We start from the raw sequence: 21,261 nt of genomic DNA, 5'->3' as shown, positions 1-21,261 counted from the left end.
AGAAATGATTTTATTTAATTTTTTTCAAAGCTTTCTCGTAAATAGAAACTACGAGGTGTGGCTATTAAATAACGAGACTGATGCTGCTACAGAAGAACTATGCATGCGCCAAATCCTAACGACCGACAGCTGTGCAGCGTAAAGCCTTCGCTTTCGATTGCAGCGTCTCACGTGTTTGTAGAGAAATCTGTCTGACCGGAACCGTCGTTTGTGTAAGAGGTGTTTAGTTTCGTTTTGCCGAAAACATGATACTACACATGCGAATTGTCGCGAAATTTCACATCAAAACTTGGTAAAACCGTTACTGAAACTTATGTTTTATTAAAAGAAGTTTATGGCGATGAACGTTTATCACATGCGCGAGTTTTTGAGTGGTTCAAGCGTTTCCAAGATGGCCGAGAAGAGGTCGGAGATGATGACTGCCCGGGTCGCCCTTCCACGTCCAAAACGGATGAAAATATCGATTATAATTAATCAACATTACTACCGTGAGGTGCTTGCTCAACTCCGTGTAAGAGTAAGGAAAAAAACGACCCGATTTGTGGAAGAACAAGTCACGGGTTCTCCATCAAGACAACGCGCCGACTCACCCTGCATTGGTTTATAGCCAAGTTCAACATCCCAGTTTCTAGGCCATCCGCCTTATTCGCCTGACCTGGCCCCATGTGACTTTTTATCTGTTCCCCAAAGTCAATTCTGCATTAAAAGGAAGACGATTTCAGTCCGTTGAAGCTGTGAAAGAAAAAGCGGCACGCGTCATGCAGGAGCTCAAAGAAAAAGACTTCCAGCACTGTTTCGAACAATGGTAAATTCGCATGGAGCGTTGTAGGGATAGGGGAGCGGTGTATATTGAAGGTGATAATAACTAAATATGTATAAATTTAAAATAAAATGTTTTACAGCAATAGTCTCGTTATTTAATAGCCACACCTCGTATGTACCCATTAATATTTTATGCTATAAGATACCGTATAAGGCAACTAAGATTAAGCTAGATGGTATAAGATGATTATGCAGAATTATTGTCAAGATTTAATGATGCCTGTCATTGGTGAAAATCAGCTGAATAAGCTTAATTGATCTAATAAAACTCTAGCAAAACATAATTAACTTTATTCTAATTTTCCGATAATTAAAATACAATTACTTTTTAATAACAAAAGAGTTGAAGATTAATTACCTTAATTTTCATCAATTTTTAAGAGTTATTTATGAAAAACTCTTTTGACAGAAATAAACAAAAAATCGTGCATTATTGCTGGTAATATGCAGTAGGTATTTTATTTAATATTTTCTTCCAATTTAATAATAATTAGTGTTATTAAAATATTATTAACTTTTAATAAGTTTGATTAAAATTTAATATGAATTAATTATTATTTAAAGTCTGACTTTTTGCAATTTTTATTAAAAACAAAATCCAACAGTAACTTGGTGGCAATGTCTTTTTTATTTATTTATTCTTTTTTAATTTTATATTATTCTGAGTAAACAGTAATAATAATATTTAATAATTAAGTGTTTTATTTTTAGTTAATATATGCATAATCTTATAACCAGAAAATCATATTTACACAAAGCATGGACAGCAGTCCATCTGCTTGGCCATATTCTATTTAAAAATTTACAATTTACAATGGCAGCCAGAACTTATCGCATAATTTCAGTTATATTCTTGTGTGAGGAAACTTCTGTATTTCCAAGCTCTAATATGATAATTAAATAGCTTATCCCAGTCACGACCATTTAAATATTCAATACACTCTGATTCAGATAACGCTTTCTTTCCTAACCATCTTACACTGAATTCAGATAGTTCAAGACAGACACTTACATAATGAAAGGTATCTTCAATAACAGACTGGTTACACATGGAACACAAATCTACAGTTTCATCTCTGGTAACATTGAAATTCAGATTTAACAACTGTCCTCTTAATTTGAAAATAACTTTAATAAAATGTATTTTAAATGAGTAAACAGTAAATTTTAATGTTTTTATTACTTTTAAACAGAGGCAATGTCACTAATTATTTCCAATCACAAGAAAACAGAAATGATCAGAAATGAAAGTTACAAGAAAAAAAGTGATGTTCTCCGAGTCTAAAATTATTATTTAATAATCAACATAAACTAAGCAAGATGTAGCAAAGTAAAAAAAAAGGTGTTCATTATTTTTGGTGACTGATTCATAGTTTCAATAGGATGAAAAAAATAACTGCTAGTGACTAGATCATCTTCAGGGCTAATTTACAAAGTAATATTTTGCATCATTAAAGGGTTAATTACAACATTAAGTCCATGAACAGACAAGACAGAAGGCACACCAACCCTTTTCATGATGTAAAATATTACTTTGTAAATTAGCCCTGAAGATGATCTAGTCACTAGCTCGAAAGCTCGGCTTAATAAAAATATATCTTGACTGAAACTGGCAGTTATTTTTTTCATTCTATTGGAAAAAAAAAGTGGTAATCTTGTAGGAGAATAGTTATTCAGAAATCATTTTCTGGAGCTTTTAACAGTGATCTCAAGTTACAGACAACGCTGTCCATCTCCAGCAAGAAGCTGTTAAGAAAGAAAAAAAATCTAAGGGATCTTCCCGTTGGAATTCAGTAATCGTTAAACGCTGAGCTATTAAACACCTTCCTTTTATTTTATTCTTATTGGTGTAATTATTAACTGTAGTATTAAGGGCCTTGCAGTTCAGTAAAGGGCCGAGAATACTGGCCATCAAAATCCTGCTTGAAATGATTTTATTAAATACGAACATGGATGTTTTCTCAATAACGTTTAAAAAAAAAAGAAAGTCAAAAAGAGTTAGAATTAAAGGGTTTGGTTGTGTTATAGAATTTGATGGAATCCTAAAGCAATATTGAGAGAGACCCTTAAGATAATATTGCTTTCACTTCAAGATTGATTAGTAAAAAAAACCTCAACGAGGTAGCATCAATGTACCATTTTTATTTTTTCAAATCTCGAAAGCAATGATAGTTTCATGTTTGTGTAGACATGAAAGGGGTAGTTTATTGAAAGGATCCCTTCATTGGTAGTTCGATTAATGTTCGCGATATTTGTACTTTTTGTTTTATTTTGTAGTTCTATCTTACTCTCAAAGGTTGGTGAAATTAAAAGTTCAATTCTATTTATAAATATAAATAGATAAAAAATAAAGTGGTAAAAAAATGGTATAAAATTGTTATTAAATCTTTATAAGTTGATAGTTGAAAAAGTTATACTAACGGCATGTGGTAAGGAGTGTGAGTATAATCTCTGGAGAGTTAATGTTGGGATCATCGATTGATGGCGCAAAGAAGAAAGCGACCAGCCATAAAACATTCCGGGTCACGCACGGAACTCGTTACCCCTCTTGCCAGCGGATTTCAATTTCAACACTAATCAAATTATAACAAATCTTAAGCTACACCTACCTCCTCCGCTCTGGCGATTCTATTCCATGTATGGTGGTGCTCTAAGTACACTAGGGTTGGGAGTATTTACTAGGTTCTCTGTGTGGGGGGTGCTTGCTAGCGCAGAAAGGGCACTAACATGGGAGTAATAGACCCTCCAGACTGGCCTCCTCGCCCCAGAACCACCCTTTCTTACACTTTTGATTCTTATATGCCTTTTACGTGACTACAATCTTCACTTCCTCCAACCCCTCGCACTCAGACCCACTCTCTTCACCTTGCTAATATTATTTTTATATGATTGTGCTCTTTTCTTTGCTTTCCTACAGATGGTTTTCTAAGTGTATAAAATCTCACATTTTATTTTCTTTAACTCTTCTTGAAGGAAATATCGTAATCGTGCAGGATTTCTATTTTTGATTTTCTACCAGAAACTCATGTTTGAAGATCACGTGAAAGTGAAAAAGTAGTTTTTTTTAAAACATGGTTACCATGCATTGTAAAACAAACAAGTTCTTAAGTAAAGAAATAAGAACAACACAAATCACTCCTAATATAAAGCACGAAACAAAAATGATATAAACTTATCACCTAAAAGGTTAGCTAAGACCAGCTCAAACTTAATGGCCAAAATATATAACCTTCTAGTTAGACAATTTGGGTAGGGTTATATTTGTGCAGGTTAATATTTCTTCGGTTGCTGCCTTAGTGAATCTTAGCTTAAAAATTTCTCAATCTCCATTATTTGTAAGTATTTAATAAAGTAAAGTTTTATAAAATAACACAAGTTAAGGAGGTAATGATAATAATAATTGCCAGAAAAGAGATTAACTCAATGGGTAGCATACCTATACTGAATTCTAACTCGTTTATCCTGGGTTCGAATCCAGCTGCTGACCCTTAGATTTTTCTCTTCCTAGGAGCTTCTTACAGCTTACTGTTCAGTGATGGTCAGTGTTGTCTCTAACGAGAGATAATCTCAAATGTTGACGTGTCTTTAAAAAAAAAAGAAATAATCATAATTGCTGACAGAAAAGTTATTTGCATTTAATTTTTAAAAATTTAAACGTCCACAGTACATTCTACTGCAACGTTTGAGTGAGGTGCCCTTTCAATGTCATAGCTTAGAGCACACTCAATCTAAAATTATACATGTCCAACCAGTTTTTGTCTCATGTATGTATGCATTTAAAAGAAAACTAAAAGTCTAATGAAATAGTTGCTTGCATCGATAATTTCTCAGCGACTGAATCACCTCCTATTAAAGCAGAATAAATAATAAAACAAAATGTAAACTGCTTTGTTTTTTTTAAATCGAGTGAAAGAGATCTAAGACAATGGTAGAGCATGAATGCAATGTTATACGATCGCAATAAATCAAACAACAATGTGGTATTGTTATGAAAACCTGAGCACTCCTCGTTCTACTCCCGCCCAAAAAGCTGTGCTTCTATCAAAACCTAGATGGAAGCGAATGACTGCCTTTTCACTTGTCCTCCACACTACTACATATTGTTGCTCTAGCTGAAGCTTTCATTTACAGAAGGGCGTACAGCTTCGCATTCATGGTGCCCAGGGTAACTGCAGTCGTTCCTTCTTCGTATTCAGAAGCAAATCTATAAATTCTCTCGCCAGCTATCTCTCACATTACTCCCACACTGTTCTTCTCTGCTCTCTTCTAGACGTCATTGTATTCTCTATTTTACTAAACACATTTATCAAAGTTTTGTTCAGCGCCTTTACTGTAATTTTAAAAATCAATAAAAACATTACTTAGATTACAATCTTCGTTAAGATATTACACTAAAAGATCGACTTTGCTAACTAATTGTGGAGAAAGAAACAAACAACGGTAATGGAGAATGTAAAATGATACAGCAAAGCAAACGAAAACCTGTTAAGAGAATTCCCCACAGAAGTTCTGAAAGAATCTTCGCATTTGCTATTTTTATAAGCACCAATTAAAAAATTAATTTCTACTCACCCAAACCCTAAAATTTAATAGAATAACATGTGACAGAACTTAAATGATAACTGAGTAAAAATCTGCTTAAAGAGACTGTAATGAGTAAGCACTATCCAAGCAACATTAAATTTAATTGGTACTTACAGGTAGTTGAATGCTTAAAAGAAATTAATTTAGAAGATTTGGGCACAAATATAATAATCCTAAAGCAGAACTTTGTAAGTAATTGCCTATTTTTTCAGGCGGGACTTAACGTCCAACTACCAATTCATATTTGCTTTGGTCTAGACTCTAACCGCTCGACAGAACTTTGTAAATTAATTAATAATTTTGAAGAGAAAAATATGTACGCAATTTTTAATTATTTAAAAAAAAAAAAGAAGTGTTAAAACTAAGATCTTACTGTTTATAAAGTGAACATGAACTTGAACTCTTTTGTAACAGATACATTTGTATCTCTATACAAATAAAGATAATAATAATAAAATAACACACTCGGCAATCATTTTTACGAAGTGGTACAATTTAGCATGTTGTTACTACCAAGTGGTACGCGAGCCAAAAAAGGTTGGAAAACGCTGGCTTAGAGGTTTATAGCTTTTTTTGATAGAAAATGCATTAAAACTGTATAACGATTATTTGTCCAAAACGTGCACGAAAAAACGTATTGTTGAAATACCCCCAAATTTTGACAATTTTTCTCTCTTTTCCTACAAAAGATAAAATTCCCAAATTCTCTTTAAAATGTTGTACATATCCTCGTTTATAATTGTATTTTTTTCTTGTACTACACACTTATTTTATTTTTTTTTTAAATATTATCTAGGATTCTTTATTTATATAATGTTTTTTAGGATGGAAACAACTTCTAAATGGAAAAAATGTGCATTTTTTTTTGCCTTGATAAGAAGATGACAAACTTACCTGTGTTTGCAGAATAGGATTCTGCTGTTCAAAATGGAAACCAATCTGTATAATGAACCAAAATAATGATAATAAATAAATAATCGTTCATCACCTTAAATGGATGGTAAAATAATCCTTTATCATTAATTATTTATTTATTATCATTATTTATTTATTTATTATCATTATTTATTTATTTATTATCATTATTTATTTATTTATTATCATTATTTATTTATTTATTATCATTATTTATTTATTTATTATCATTATTTATTTATTTATTATCATTATTTATTTATTTATTATCATTATTTATTTATTATCATTATTTATTTATTTATTATCATTATTTATTTATTTATTATCATTATTTATTTATTTATTATCATTATTTATTTATTTATTATCATTATTTATTTATTTATTATCATTATTTATTTATTTATTATCATTAATAAATGAATATCTATTCAGAAATTTGAAATATTTTATTAAAGCTACTCGCTTCTTTTTCATTATTAATAATTTTGATATTTTGATTACGTTTGCTCAAACTGACGATATTTTCCACTTTCTTTTAGTTTAATAGATAAAAGTTTAATTTTACAATATTTGACTTTGTCTATCCTAAAGAAAAAGTAAGAAAAGAATAATTAGTAATCGTTTTACTTTCTACTTTTTTTTTTATTTTTATTTTTCTTCAACAGCTATTAGGAGTTTGGATGGTGTTTGTTTACAGAAGTTTGCCGTTGCTTCTTAGCCTAGTCAGACCCATCTAAATGGACCAGTCCGTTCTGGTTAACAGTAAATTGAAAGTTGTGGTTAACGTCGGTGGTGTTGTACTAACGCTTTTTCAATTTCTTCTCTCTAGGGTCGCTATTTTCCTTTTCTTTCTATTTTTTTTTTAATCTCTTTTTGGGCATTGCGTTCAGTTTCCCATTCGTCTGCCTTCCCAGAAAGAGACTGATGGAACATGTCCGATTTTCCACTAATTAAAACGTATCTCGAGCTTGTTCTCTTACATGCATCGCACCGGTTTATTTCTCATTGCATCTCATTCAGGATACCATCTATTTTCCCAATTCTCGCTTGCTATTTATTTTCTGTTTTTGTTTTTTTGTTTGTACGTAGTTCTAACTTATTTTGTGAGAATGGATCTTTCAGCTCTTGAAGTATACATTACTCACACGCTTCTTAGGATATTAAAAGAGGTCTATTGTGTAATTGACTTTACGATAGTTCCATTTCTCTTACCAAAACCACTTAAATATAAATCGTTTTTCTTTTTTTAATTTAGAACAGCAAGAGCAGGAACTCCTGCAATAAGAAAATAGTGGATCATTAGTGATGTAAAATTTGAGTTATCATTAGCGGTTACTCTCCGGATGTACGAGTAATTTTTATTAACTGGACCGTTTATTTTGAAAGTGGTGTAAGTCCATTTTCTGTTATTTCGAGAAAATTAAAGGTTAACATATCTGTTAATTTTAAAATTTAGACAAAGTATATGAAGTCTGGCAATGTTTCTACTGTTTTATCAATATGTAATTTGGTTATATAAATTTGTTTTAGGCGTATTTTACTAAACTGATGTATACTTACGGGCTGCAAATGGACTTACGAGGGTCGTTTGAAAAGTCCGTGCAAAGTCAGAGAGATAGCACTACTGGCGCGTATCGAGGTTATGTTTAGTTAGTAGCATCTCTTGGAAGAACACACACCAAGTTTCAGCCAGATCGGTCTATTTCTTTGTGTTTGGCATTCGTTTGAATCGAGGAAGTCGAGTGATTTTCAAAAAATGGACGAAAAAGAATTTCGTGTGTTGATTAAACACTACTTTATGAAAGGCAAAACGCCTCAGGAGACTAAAGAGAAGCTTGATAAACATTATGGTGACTCTGCACCTTCGATTAGAACAGTGGTTTCAAAATTTTCGGAGTGGCCATATGGGCACAAGTGACGCTGAACGTTCTGGACGCCCTGTTGAGGTTACTACTCCAGAAATCATTGATAAAATCCATGATATGGTGATGGATGACAGAAGAGTGAAGGTGCGTGAGATTGCTAGTGCTGTGGGCATCTCGAATGAACGGGTACATAATATTTTGCATCAACATTTGGACATGACAAAGCTATCCGCAAGATGGGTGCCGCGATTGCTCACGCTTGACCAAAAACGAAATCGTGTGAAGTGTTGCAAGGACGGTTTGCAGCTGTTCCAGAAGAATCCGCAGGACTTTAAGCGTCGTTTCGTCACTGTGGATGAAACATGGATACATCACTACACTTCTGAGACCAAAGAACAATCTAAACAATGGGTTACCAAGGGGGAATCTGCGCCAAAAAAGGCGAAGACCGTTCCTTCGGCCGGAAAGATTATGGCGACTGTCTTTTGGGATTCGCAAGGAATAATCCTCATCGACTATCTGGAAAAGGGTAAAACTATTACAGGTGCATATTATTCATCGTTATTGGACCGTTTGAAAACCGAGCTGCAAGAAAAACGCCCACGATTGGCCCACAAAAAAGTCCTTTTCCATCACGACAACGCACCAGCTCACACCTCAGCAGTTGTGGTCGCAAAATTAATGGAAATAGGGTTCCAACTCGTTTCACATCCCCCCTATTCTCCAGACTTGGCTCCCTCGGACTACTATTTGTTCCCCAATATAAAGAAATGGCTGGCGGGAAAAAGATTTTATTCAAACGAGGAGGTGATTGCAGAAACGAATGGCTATTTTTCAGACTTGGACAAATCCTATTATTCGGAAGGGATCAACAAACTAGAGCAGCGTTGGACGAAGTGTATAAGCCTAAAAGGAGGCTATGTTGAAAAATAAAAAAGGTTTATCCCAAAAAATTAGGTAGTTTTTATTTTTGCACGGACTTTTCAAACGACCCTCGTACACCACTTTCAAATTAGACAATTGTAAAAATCGTTTAGTTTCAATTTTGAAAAATCAAATAATATATATTTTCAAATAATAATATACCTACTAATATATAATAATATTTCATGTTAATAAATAATAATATACTTCATATTAATCCAATTTTGTTTACAAATAATAATGACACGACATAAAATAGAAGTAATATTTTTAATTTTAGACGCTAATTACATTGTTAAAATTACAAGATATTGATAGTATTTAATATAAAACAAATGTAAAATAACAGGCTACTGATCGGCAACCATCTGCTAAGCCGCCTACCTCTGTCAATTGGACTTACACCACTTTCACAATCAATGATTATGCAATTTCATTTACCGCCCAATTTTAAATTCTACAAATCATGGGAATTTTTTAAGAAATTAAACACGGACTAGTTAAACATAAAAAATTAACATAAAATTAAGCGTGAATTACGTGATATCTCATTTTTTTCAAAAATGGACTTACACCACTTTCAAAATAAACGGTCTAATCTTTATCTTCGAAAAAAATCGAATGGCCACCGCCATTGTTTAGAAATAACATAAAAGAGAAGTGATGTATTAGACCAGGGTTCCCTAAACTTTTTATCCAGGGAGCCAGTTCACTGTCCCTCAGACCGTTGGAGTGCCGGACTATAAAACAAACTATTTTAAAGTAAAAAACAAAAAACAAAACGGGAACAAATAGAATATTTCAAATAAAGAACAAGTAAATTTAAATCACCAAACTGCCCAGTATTTCTGTGGGAATTGTGGACCTGCTTTTGGCTAATTAGATGGTCAATATCCGGTTTAGTTATAGTGCAATGCCTTTCTTCCCACTTCTGATGTTATTTCACACTGCTTCCGGAGCCTTGAAGCTTGCGTCCCGCGTCATCGGAAGTAACACTGTACGTAAGTGACGCCACGCTTTGCGGATGCATCCTGTGCTCCTCTCACTGACCAACCAATGAAAGAGATGCCCCTTCAGATAAATGGTGTCAGGGGGCCGCATGTGGCCCGCGGGCTGTAGTTTAAAGACCCCTATTATAGAGTTTTTTTTTTAAACCTTGTTTTATTGTCGTTTTGATCATCTCACAAAAGTTAAACTAGTAAATGAGTAATTTTTTTTGAGAGCATATCTTTTGAGTGCAGTACATGAATTCCCGGCAAGGCCGGCGTTAGACTTAGTTACTAGAAAACTCATCCGGCTTAACCGGTCGTGTGCTGAAGCCCACAAACGCTTCTAGGGGCTACCGGCACTTCTGCAAGTTTATATTAGGTTTACCTTGTATAACCTTCCATTGGTTTGATTATTATTTCACTGAAACTAAAACATCGATCATTCCAATCGAAACTAGACGAGAATTACCTATTTTCCCATTAATTCTGCAATCGTAACTTCTAATTAAAGGCTTAACTGTGAGTACAATACATTTTTGTCTTAGTTATTAATCACTGAAGCAGCAATCAAAAAGGTTTGTTCAAAACTAGACAAAAATTATTTATTTTTCCAATTATTTTGTAATGGTAATTCAGAATGATTCTAAAGGTGAAGAATGAGTTCAGTGTATGCAGAAGCTTGGCTACCACAAGATAAATAATTAAAACAATTAAATCAGAGATAAATTTGATAAAAATAAAATATGTTGGGTTAGTGTTAGTGTGTTAGTGCAGTGCTGTATGTAAATTAAGATGTTAATGATCACCTCTGAAGTTGTAATAACTATAATTTTGTTAAATTAATAATATTTTTATTTTTTGTAAATTTATTTAAATTTAAATAACTTTGAATTAAAAATACATACAGATTAAGTTAAAGATAATAATTTAGAATAAATAGATAGCTAAGAATAGATAAATTTTTATCTTTAAATGTTATAATTAGCAACTCCAATTACCCTTGGGGTAAATATTTAAATGTATTGTGTATAGTATTTAAAAAATGGCTTTCATTTCATTTCATTTAAATTCAAAATGTAATTTGAATTTCAGGTGTGAACTGGTTTGTACAAACTGGGTACTACGTATTTGAAGTTACGATTCAAAAATAAAAGGAAAAATAAGAAATTCTTGTCTGTTCAAAATCAGTTCGATTTCTTAAACTCGCGTCAGTTTCAGGTATGCTTTTTAAAATTGTTATTCTGCAGTTTTTATGATCTGTCAAAAGTGAACCTAGTAAGTGGTCACGTTTTTTTTTGGAGGGGAACATGTCTTTTGAATGTAGTACAGTCGAACCTCGCTTAACGAGCATAATTCGTTCCAGAACCTTACTCGTTACGCGAAATACTCGTTAAGCGAAACAATTTTTTTATATAAATTAAAATAAAAGGGGATAATTGCTAGATCAGCCACACTTACACCATTTTCTCGTTTCTCAATGATTTTACGTTTCAATTCTAACTTTATTTTAATTCTTTTCGAAACCATTTTGTTAGAGGGATAACAAAATAAACACAATAATATTTAAACACAAATATCACTATATGGACTTCCCCTATACACCACTCATTCGGTGAAGTTCGGTTTCGACTGTATCAATGCATTAGATACGTGGAGAATATGAAACGCATATGCGTAAACAGGGATGACTAATCGAAGAATGCGCAGTTTTCGATGAGTCAGCGAAAACTGCGCAGTCAGCGAAATGTCATTAGAAAACTATCGTTATGCGAAACATCGCTCGCTATAAGAATCAATTTGTTTTACTCGTTATGCGAATTACTCGTTAAGAGAGGTGCTCGTTATGCGAGGTTCCACTGTACTTGGATTCCTCGCAGGGCCGACGTTAGCACCCGGCTTACCCAGGTAAGTGCCGGTGGCCCCGAGAAGCAACGTGGGCCCCCCCTCGGATGGAGAACCTTGAAGGAGCGATTAAAGGGAATCAAGCAGTTGTATCAAGAAGCACCATGATTTTCCTTTACAAAGGGGCCCGTTGTGGCTCTGTTGCGCAAGGACCCACAAAATCCTGGAGCCGGCCCTGTGCCAGTCGTTGTTTACAGTGAGACTGTAGGGTATTGTTCAGTAGTAGGTTCGAACAGATACAGTCCAATACAAAATATTTATTTTCAGGAGAGCTTATGCTTCGTCCAAGGTTAATATTTTATATTCTAGCACTTTTGAACATTAATTTTTATGTCTCATTTAATGAACTATCGCTTAAGAAGTAGAGTGGGTAATTGAAGTTACAATTCACGGATGGCTTCCATAGAATAGGAGATATGGAGTGACGATTCTTTGTTATCTTCAAAAAATGAACGTTATATTGACAGAAGGCAATGAGTGTGATGCCAGAGAATTGGCCTAATAATGCTACCCTAAAAATACAGCCTAAAATACACTATTAAAAATTAAACCCTTTATAATCAAACTTACTTGCAAATACAATTTTAAAGTAATAATAAATATAAGATTTTAATAAAAATAGAGATAAAGAATATAACAAATGTTATCTTGGTTTGTCGTAAATTATTATATTTAATTAGACAAGGCCATTTGATATATATGTATATGTAACATTTTTGACATGCCTTTTGTATTTTTTATATGTTCAGGCAATAAAATAAAATTAAAAAAAAAAAATGAAATATAGTTATATATATGTATGTAGTAGTATAGTATATTATATTATGTAGTAGTTTTGAAATCTAACATTTATATGCATAAAATATTATAAATTTATCAGCTGTTATCATAAAATATTTGTAACTAGAATCCCAAAATTCCCCTTTATATACTCTCTGTACTGAAGATATTGACAATCTGCTTTCAAATAGACATTTAAGTGGTTCATCGTTAAAAATAGCATCGTTGACGATAGATTGAAAAACACGAATGACATCCACAAAATGAAACACTCGATGATGAAAAGAATAAAAAAAAGAAAAAAAAAAGACATATATTATTGTTTTTAAATTGCATAGTTTTTTTTAACCAAGTTAGCAATTTAATATATTCTTGGGCTCAGTGCTTTTTGGTTTATCATAGAACGCCTTGGAATAGCGTTTTTCGACAGATTTTAAAAGGTCCCTCGCATCGACCCAAATACATTTTGTACAAAATTACAACAGTCAGTAGAAAGAAGATTGCTTAATAGGGAAGACGATAAGTTTACGTATTGGTCTCATGTACTAGAGCAAAAATATTGGCCATAAAGATATTACTTACTTAACTGACATTCGGAGAAATGGAAATTAGAAACATGTCAATCAGACTGCAACTGAATGCAAAGGAAATGATTCATGCATTCCGTGATTGCATTCTTGAAAAGAGATATCCAGAAAAAACTATTGCATTTTATATGCATTTTGATTTATCATTCCAATATCTTGAAAGTGAATGTGAACGCAGGTTTTCGTAGATGAACCTATAATTGCCATTTCAATAAGAGCTTCGTTGAAGACTAAGACAATAAAGCAAACTTGTCGGTATGCCTTTGAGACTGTTCGATTCTTCAAAATACTTTGACTCAGAGGACGTCATTCAGTCACAGCAAGAAAAGAAGTCGAGAAGTTTTGTTAAACGTGTATTGGACAAAACTTTGAAATATACTATGAACATTTGCTTTAAATACAAACTGTATTGTATTATACAATTAATAAAAGTACAGTAAAAGCTCCTTATTCGCGCTTCCTTCATTCGCGTTTTCACTATTCGCGGATTAAAAAAATGCGACCCAATTCCTATATTCGCGGAAGTACACTATGATAATAAAAGGATTCCAATAGGTATCCAACCCAATATCCTTTGCCGTCAAATGGACTAATAAAAAAAGTAAAATAGATCTTATTACAACTTTGCCTAAAGTATGTTGTTAAATGATATCGCCGAGGACTTTGACATAAGCCGCCTTCGCCGCGATCGGTGTTTTTGAGAATGTAAACGCACAGAATGAAAGCAATTGTTCGTGATCCAGCAATAGAAAAAATGGAAGTGGCGTTGCCATTATGGATCGAAGACCGCAATCAAAAAAGGGTGCCCCTGAGTGGTCCAATAGTCCGGGTGAAGGCAAAGTATCTTTACGCTCATTTTAAAGAACCTGATGGTAGTTGTAGTGGCAAGTTCAAACTTTGACTGCAAACAAAAGCTTTTAAAAACTGCCAAGCAAGAGAAAATTACAAAATTCTTCAAACCATTGCCTAAGCCTTAAGATAATTAATCAAAATGTTCAAAAACTTCAATTAAATTGATATTTTTATATATTTTTTTTTTTATTTTGTCACCTAGGAACACACTTTAATATAGTATCCCCTATAATCCCATATAAATTACCATTCCGTATTCACGGTTTCTGTATTCGCGGCATATTTATGGAACATATACCCCGCGAATAAAGAGCTTTTACTGTAATGTTTATACAACCATTTTTGTAAAGTAATATTTAGTTATTCTTACTTTAGGAATTTTAGCATTATCCTCAGCCCTTTTCTTTTTGAAAGCCTATCTCTCTGTTTCTTCCCCAGTTTATAATTAGTGAAGCGGGAAATTATTTTCCTCTTTAGCAGGAAATAAATGCGAACCAGTAGAGGAGAAGGTGCTAATTTGGGACGGGGTTGGAATTTGGGACACCCCTGTTTTTGTGAAACCCTGTAGTGCTATCTGTTAGTTTTTGGTGCCTTACTACTCTTTGGGGTAGGCTTTGTCTGCTGTAGAAGGCAGCTTTGTCCAAGAGAGGACCATGTTGATTTTGTCAATGCTAAAAAGTTTTCTTAAGGTTGATTTTCCTCTGCTTTTGGTTAATACCGAGGAAAGTTAGAATAATTTCCCTTAGACATTAAAAATGTTGAAAGTAGAGAGTTTTAATGGCCAGTATTATGGATTTCAAATATGAATGTATATTGGGGAAAAAAATGAGGTTATATTGTTATAAGACGAAACTAGTGTCTTATAAATATTTTTTTTCTACAGCGTACTATAAAGGGCCTAAAAAGATCATTTCAAAGATGTCTTGACATTCCTCTAAGAAAACTGATTACACCCTAATTTTTATCCTTAATATACGATAATTGTGTGAAATATAGTTTTGTGGCATATTTAAGGCTTATTATTACAATTCATGGAGAAATGAGAACATTAACTATAATTATTACGGATATCCCATATTACGACCACACTTTCTGAAAACCCAATATGGCACCACAACAAGCTTTTTCAGTGTAACTCCAGTCTCCTTGCTGTGATCCACTCAGGACTTATACAAATTTACAAAGACAAATAATGTATGCCCATGATTTTACTACAGAGTAGATTTTAAATTCTGTAGTGTTCAAAATATGCAAGGTAAAATAAAAAGACTGTCCCATATGGTAATATTACCCACCTACTCATCTACCTTGTAGGGGAACGGTTACAGTAATGTTGACACAGTTAAGGGAACTATATTGAAGTATGGTTAACAACTTTGGTTTGTTGTTTGGTTAATGTTAACTACATACAGGTATTATGTTGCCATAGAATGAGATGAGTATATTTTGTTGACGTTTATTAATAAAATAACAACATTTAACCAGGCGTTAAAAAGAAAATGTGCGGTTACTCATGGATTGATAGTAAAAATAAAAATACAAGAAGTAACTGCAAGGGAGAGCATTTTAGTGATAGAGTTTGGGCTGGTTACATTGCAGCATTAAGATTGGTATAAGGTTCGCCTCTCTTCCGCCAGGAGTCTCCTCCAACAACCAAGAAGGTGTGAACCATATAATAGTTGACAAGTGATAAATATCTTGGGTTAATCCTACTGGGAGGCCCACCTGGGAGGTTCTTTGCAAACAGCCAGGGCTATGGCTATACGCTTCTACCTTCTAGTCTAAGGGATTTTTAAGGCGTACAGTGAGCCCCCAACAGAGGGGTGATATATATATTTTTAGAGTCCAAACCTTCCTTATTTCATCCAACCACCTCCAGCGCTAGTTTTCCTAACAGCTATATATATAGATGTATATAAACACATATAAAGGGGTTGGGCTAGGGCAGACCTCCCAGGGCAGAGACATAAGTCCTGGTTAGGGAGTTTAAACGGTAAATATTGGATCTTAGATCTCACTTCAGCTTTACTTTATACTGTTTGCAGCATGGCTTGTACTCTGCCAAAAATAACAGATATAATTCAGCAAATTTTTAAAATTTTATTGTATCTTCCAAATAAATGCAAATAAATACCGTTATTTATTATTTCATTCGCTTAGTAAACTTCTAAGATGTTTAGCTGTTGCAGATTATGGTTAATCTTAAACATTTTTTCCAACCTGAAATTTTAGTTATTTCTCTTAATGCATTTAAGGGTAAATATTACCATCATTTTCTATCTTAAAACTGACCTTTCTCTGGTAAAATACAAAAAGAAAAACTTATCTACCTTGAACAGTTAACAACCACTGCGACGCTGAACGGAAAGTGGAATAATTCGGCGAAGATTTTGGTGTTTTTGCAGACTCCAACAGGCCAACACGTTCACTTAGTTTTCACTGGATCTGCAGAGACAGGTATTGGAGCAACTATCACTACAGAAATATAATAATTCCACTCTGGTTGTGTACTAAGGTTGGGTGTTGGATATAGGATGAAATGAATCTCTGGTGATAGATAGTGGATTGGTTCGTGACAACAATGATTATTTATGATGCTAGTACTGAAGTGAAGGGCTAATAGCCTTGACAGCTGAAGCGCTATAATTATAAGATAATTAGATTAGATTAGATTGAACTAGGGCGGCCTCAAGGCGTACACCACTGCGACCCCTTTTGATCTATTGTGGCTCCCCTCACTCTAAAGCTCAGCCTCCAGACTCGTCCTTTTGATCAGAATCTTGGGTAAAGCTCACAGGTGTTGGTTTTTCTTCCCCGAGAAGTAACATCCTTAGCCAGGACAAGCCCTTCGCACTGACACAACACGTGCAGTGCTGTTTCCTCTTCTTCCTGACAGAACCTACAAAGGCTATCATCTGTTAGCCCCATGCGATGCATGAGCTTGCAGTGGCCGGTTAATAGGCCTACAATTATCCTTATAGCCCCCACGGCCTTGGTGGATTAATTCTGCAGTCAGCCTCGGCGAATAGCCTTTAATAAACTCCTTCGCCTGTCTCTGCCCAGTGGTGGCCAACCACCACTTCTGAGATCTCCTCTGCACCCATGGCCGCAGACTTAACACACTTCGAAAGCCCAAAACAGGGCTCCAGGCCAACGAAGTGTCCCGCACAGCCTTCCCGGGCCAATAAATCTGCCACTTCGCTTCCCTTATGTCCTGAATGACCAGGTACCCAAACTAGAAAGACCTTATTTTGGTCACTAATTACCTTCAGGGCACCCAGACAGTCCCAAAGCTGCCTTGAGTTGACCTGGTAGGAACTAATTATAAGATATTATATCTTATTTACGTAAGATATAAATTATAAGATAATGATTACAATAAGAAAATGGATTAACTCAGTATTAAGAGTCCTAAATTCCTACGAGTAGCTCCCGGATTAAAACCATCTGCCTGCCCTTAGATTTTCTCATTCCAGAAACTTTTTACAGCTCACTGTCTGGTTATGTACAGTGTTCTCTGCAACTATACGAGGGTCGTTTGAAAAGTCCGTGCAAAAATAAAAACTACTTAATTTTTTGGGGTAAACCTTTTTTATTTTTCAACATAGTCTCCTTTTAGGCTTATACACTTCGTCCAACGCTGCTCTAGTTTGTTGATCCCTTCCGAATAATAGGATTTGTCCAAGTCTGAAAAATAGCCATTCGTTTCTGCAATCACCTCCTCGTTTGAATAAAATCTTTTTCCCGCTAGCCAGTTCTTCATATTGGGGAACAAATAGTAGTCCGAGGGAGCCAAGTCCGGAGAATAGGGGGATGTGAAACGAGTTGGAACCCTATTTCCATTAATTTTGCGACCACAACTGCTGAGGTGTGAGCTAGTGCGTTGTCGTGATGGAAAAGGACTTTTTTATAGGCCAATCGTGGGCGTTTTTCTTGCAGCTCGGTTTTCAAACGGTCCAATAACGATTAATAATATGCACCTGTAATAGCTTTACCCTTTTCCAGATGAGGATTATTTCTTGCGAATCCCAAAAGACAGTCGCCATAATCTTTCCGGCCGAAGGAACGGTCTTCGCCTTTTTTGGCGCAGATTCCCCCTTGGTAACCCATTGTTTAGATTGTTCTTTGGTCTCAGGAGTGTAGTGATGTATCCATGTTTCATCCACAGTGACGAAACGACGCTTAAAGTCCTGCGGATTCTTCTGGAACAGCTGCAAACCGTCCTTGCAACACACGATTTCGTTTTTGGTCAAGCGTGAGCAATCGCGGCACCCATCTTGCGGATAGCTTTGTCATGTCCAAATGTTGATGCAAAATATTATGTACCCGTTCATTCGAGATGCCCACAGCACTAGCAATCTCACGCACCTTCACTCTTCTGTCATCCATCACCATATCATGGATTTTATCAATGATTTCTGGAGTATTAACCTCAACAGGGCGTCCAGAACGTTCAGCGTCACTTGTGCCCATATGGCCACTCCGAAAATTTTGAAACCACTTATAAACTGTTCTAATCGAAGGTGCAGAGTCACCATAATATTTATCAAGCTTCTCTTTAGTCTCCTGAGGCGTTTTGCCTTTCATAAAGTAGTGTTTAATCAACACACGAAATTCTTTTTCGTACATTTTTTGAAAATCACTCGACTTCCTCGATTCAAACGAATGCCAAACACAAAGAAATAGACCGATCTGGCTGAAACTTGGTGTGTGTTCTTCCAAGAGATGCTATTAACTAAACATAACCTCGATACGCGCCAGTGGTGCTATCTCTCTGACTTTGCACGGACTTTTCAAACGACTCTCGTAGAACGCTACACTGAGGCAGACAGGGCACAGAAAGAGCGCTAATGTCCTCAGAGGTATCTTAAATTAAAACAAAAATAATAACAAACATTAATTTCACCGTAGAATTTAGCAACATTTAACATGTAGTTAGATATCAGTATAATATAATAATAATCAGTATAAGGAATTGCAGTATAATTTTGTTCATACAAAATACTATTTATACAAATTGTCTCCAATTTAAACTTGTTGAACTGAAATGCTGCTACCGCCATCTAGTAATTGTAGAATTAAATTCTTGTACTTCGAGAAATGTAGGACTTAAAACTATGTTCTGACAAAAAAATATACTTAGCAAAATAAAAAAAATAAAATAAGTTTAAAAAGGAAACAAACTATTCACCTGAAAAAATAGTACAAATGTATCTTAAGTTCTCTAAAATAAAAAACGAGTTGTGAAATATTGCATAATATGAGTTTAATCAATTAAATAATATATATTTATTGTAACAACCTAACACATAAAGCCAAAGACAAAAGAAACCCTCTAAAATACAATTAAAAAAATACGTCATGTAATTACCCCTAAAACAAAGTACAAATTATCACAATATAAAAGAAAATAGACTTAAATAAATAGCCAACTTTAAGTAAACTTAAGCAAAGGTAAGTGCAAATTTCTCCACTTGTGGTACGCATGCTAATTTGACGGCGTGTTTTGTTTCAGTTCGGAATATAATAGGCCGTTGCTTAAAGCTAAAATTGGTACAACGCAACCTAGAATTCTCTCACACTTTATTTGCATAAATTTACAACTAATCGATCTTAAATTGCAAGCAAATTTTTTTAAAATTGTGGGCACAATATGATTATGTAAATGTCAAAAATGTTTACTTAGATTACTGTTACAGAATTAATGATAAAAATTTAATTTAATTAACTATCTTAAAATGAATTTTGTAAGAGGAAAATAACATTGATTGGTTAAAGCAATTTTGTGTTATCCCTACTTATCTAAGCTAGTAGATGTCACAAAGGATGGTTGGGCTGGTTATAGTTGACGCTTTAATATTACCTTGTTCTGTTGGTTTGTTATAGCGGACTTGTTGTACGATACAACACAATTACCGCTTGTCTAAGAGAACAGACCGATAATTGAGTCTAGACAGTTTGTAAGCCTACAGACCCAAAGGAGATTGGAATGGGTAAATGATCACTGTAACAGATTGGGCTCTCCTTATCGTCCATGGCTTCGCTGTGTGCGTACTGGTATTGAATTGGAAACCAAGTTATGGGAACAGTAGAATGGGGAATGAAACCTACCTCTACCCATTTCCGCATACCGCTCTCGTATCTTTTATTTATTTAATTTTTTTTTTTCGCTCAAACCAATACTCACTGAATCCTACCATAACCACAAAAATGACTCTAATCATGTATCAAATCGTTGCCTGGAAAAGAACTAATCCATGGAAGTTTTTCAAGTGAGCGAACAAGAGAGATATCTTGTTGGGTAATTGCTAGTTCCTTATCGGATCCAGTGAAGAGGCAATGGTAAGGGGGAAGGCCAATAACAATTATCTGGGTAAAACCGATATCTCTAGGTTTGTGATATGACCTGGTTTCTCCATCTAAAGTCATTTCTATAGCTTGACCAACATCAAAAGAACATCTAATCTGGTCTCTGTGGACAAGTCTTTAGAAAATCAGAAAGGTAAACAAACTTATACCTCCTTTGGTATGTTTCTAATCTTCTAAAGGTCAAAGTTTCTTCGAACAACAATTATTAATTGTCCTTAATATCCTGAGTGAAGCAGAAATGTTAAAAATCATTTACAAATACTCAGTAATTGTTTCCAATAAGAAGATAGACTACCACTTAATTTGGGTAATTTAAGATAAAAAATCATTGTAGCTTTTTCTTTCAAAATAGGTAATCTTGAGAAAACATATCATATTCTCTTGTTATTACAAACTGACCAAAAATCTTCACCAATTCAACCATTCACTTCGCATCTTCAGCATCTCATAGAACAATCCCACTATGTCTATCACTTGCTTTAGAATCCTTAATTAGATTGTATAATTATGTCATAACATAGCATTTGTATTTATTTATATCATATAGCTTAGTTTCTTTCGATTCTTCACGAGTATTTATAATTTATCTTTCATATCAACAAGACTTCACATTTCATATCTCTCTCGCAATAACACAGTGCTCTTTTATTCTAAGCAAACATATTA

At 34.2% G+C, this 21,261-nt stretch overlaps 1 long non-coding RNA gene across 2 annotated transcripts; it reads left to right on the top strand.

Moving 5' to 3' along the window:
• Positions 1 to 4,061: 4,061 nt before the first annotated feature.
• On the top strand, positions 4,062 to 16,551 carry LOC141461026 (uncharacterized). Of its 2 annotated transcripts, none has more exons than XR_012462474.1 (4): positions 4,062 to 4,157; positions 6,231 to 6,406; positions 11,198 to 11,323; positions 12,275 to 16,551. It is a non-coding gene; the product is annotated as an uncharacterized lncRNA (long non-coding RNA). The 2 variants fall into 2 exon arrangements; XR_012462473.1 differs by having other exon boundaries at positions 11,983 to 16,551.
• The last annotated feature ends 4,710 nt before the right edge of the window (positions 16,552 to 21,261 follow it).

Source organism: Rhodnius prolixus, unplaced genomic scaffold, assembly GCF_049639745.1.
Source record: "Rhodnius prolixus isolate KJV_2025 unplaced genomic scaffold, Rpr scaffold_6, whole genome shotgun sequence".
In the NCBI taxonomy this organism is placed as follows: Eukaryota; Metazoa; Arthropoda; class Insecta; order Hemiptera; family Reduviidae; genus Rhodnius; species Rhodnius prolixus.
The sequence above is the reverse complement of the archived record's forward strand: the minus strand, read 5'-3'. Positions and strand labels throughout refer to the sequence as shown.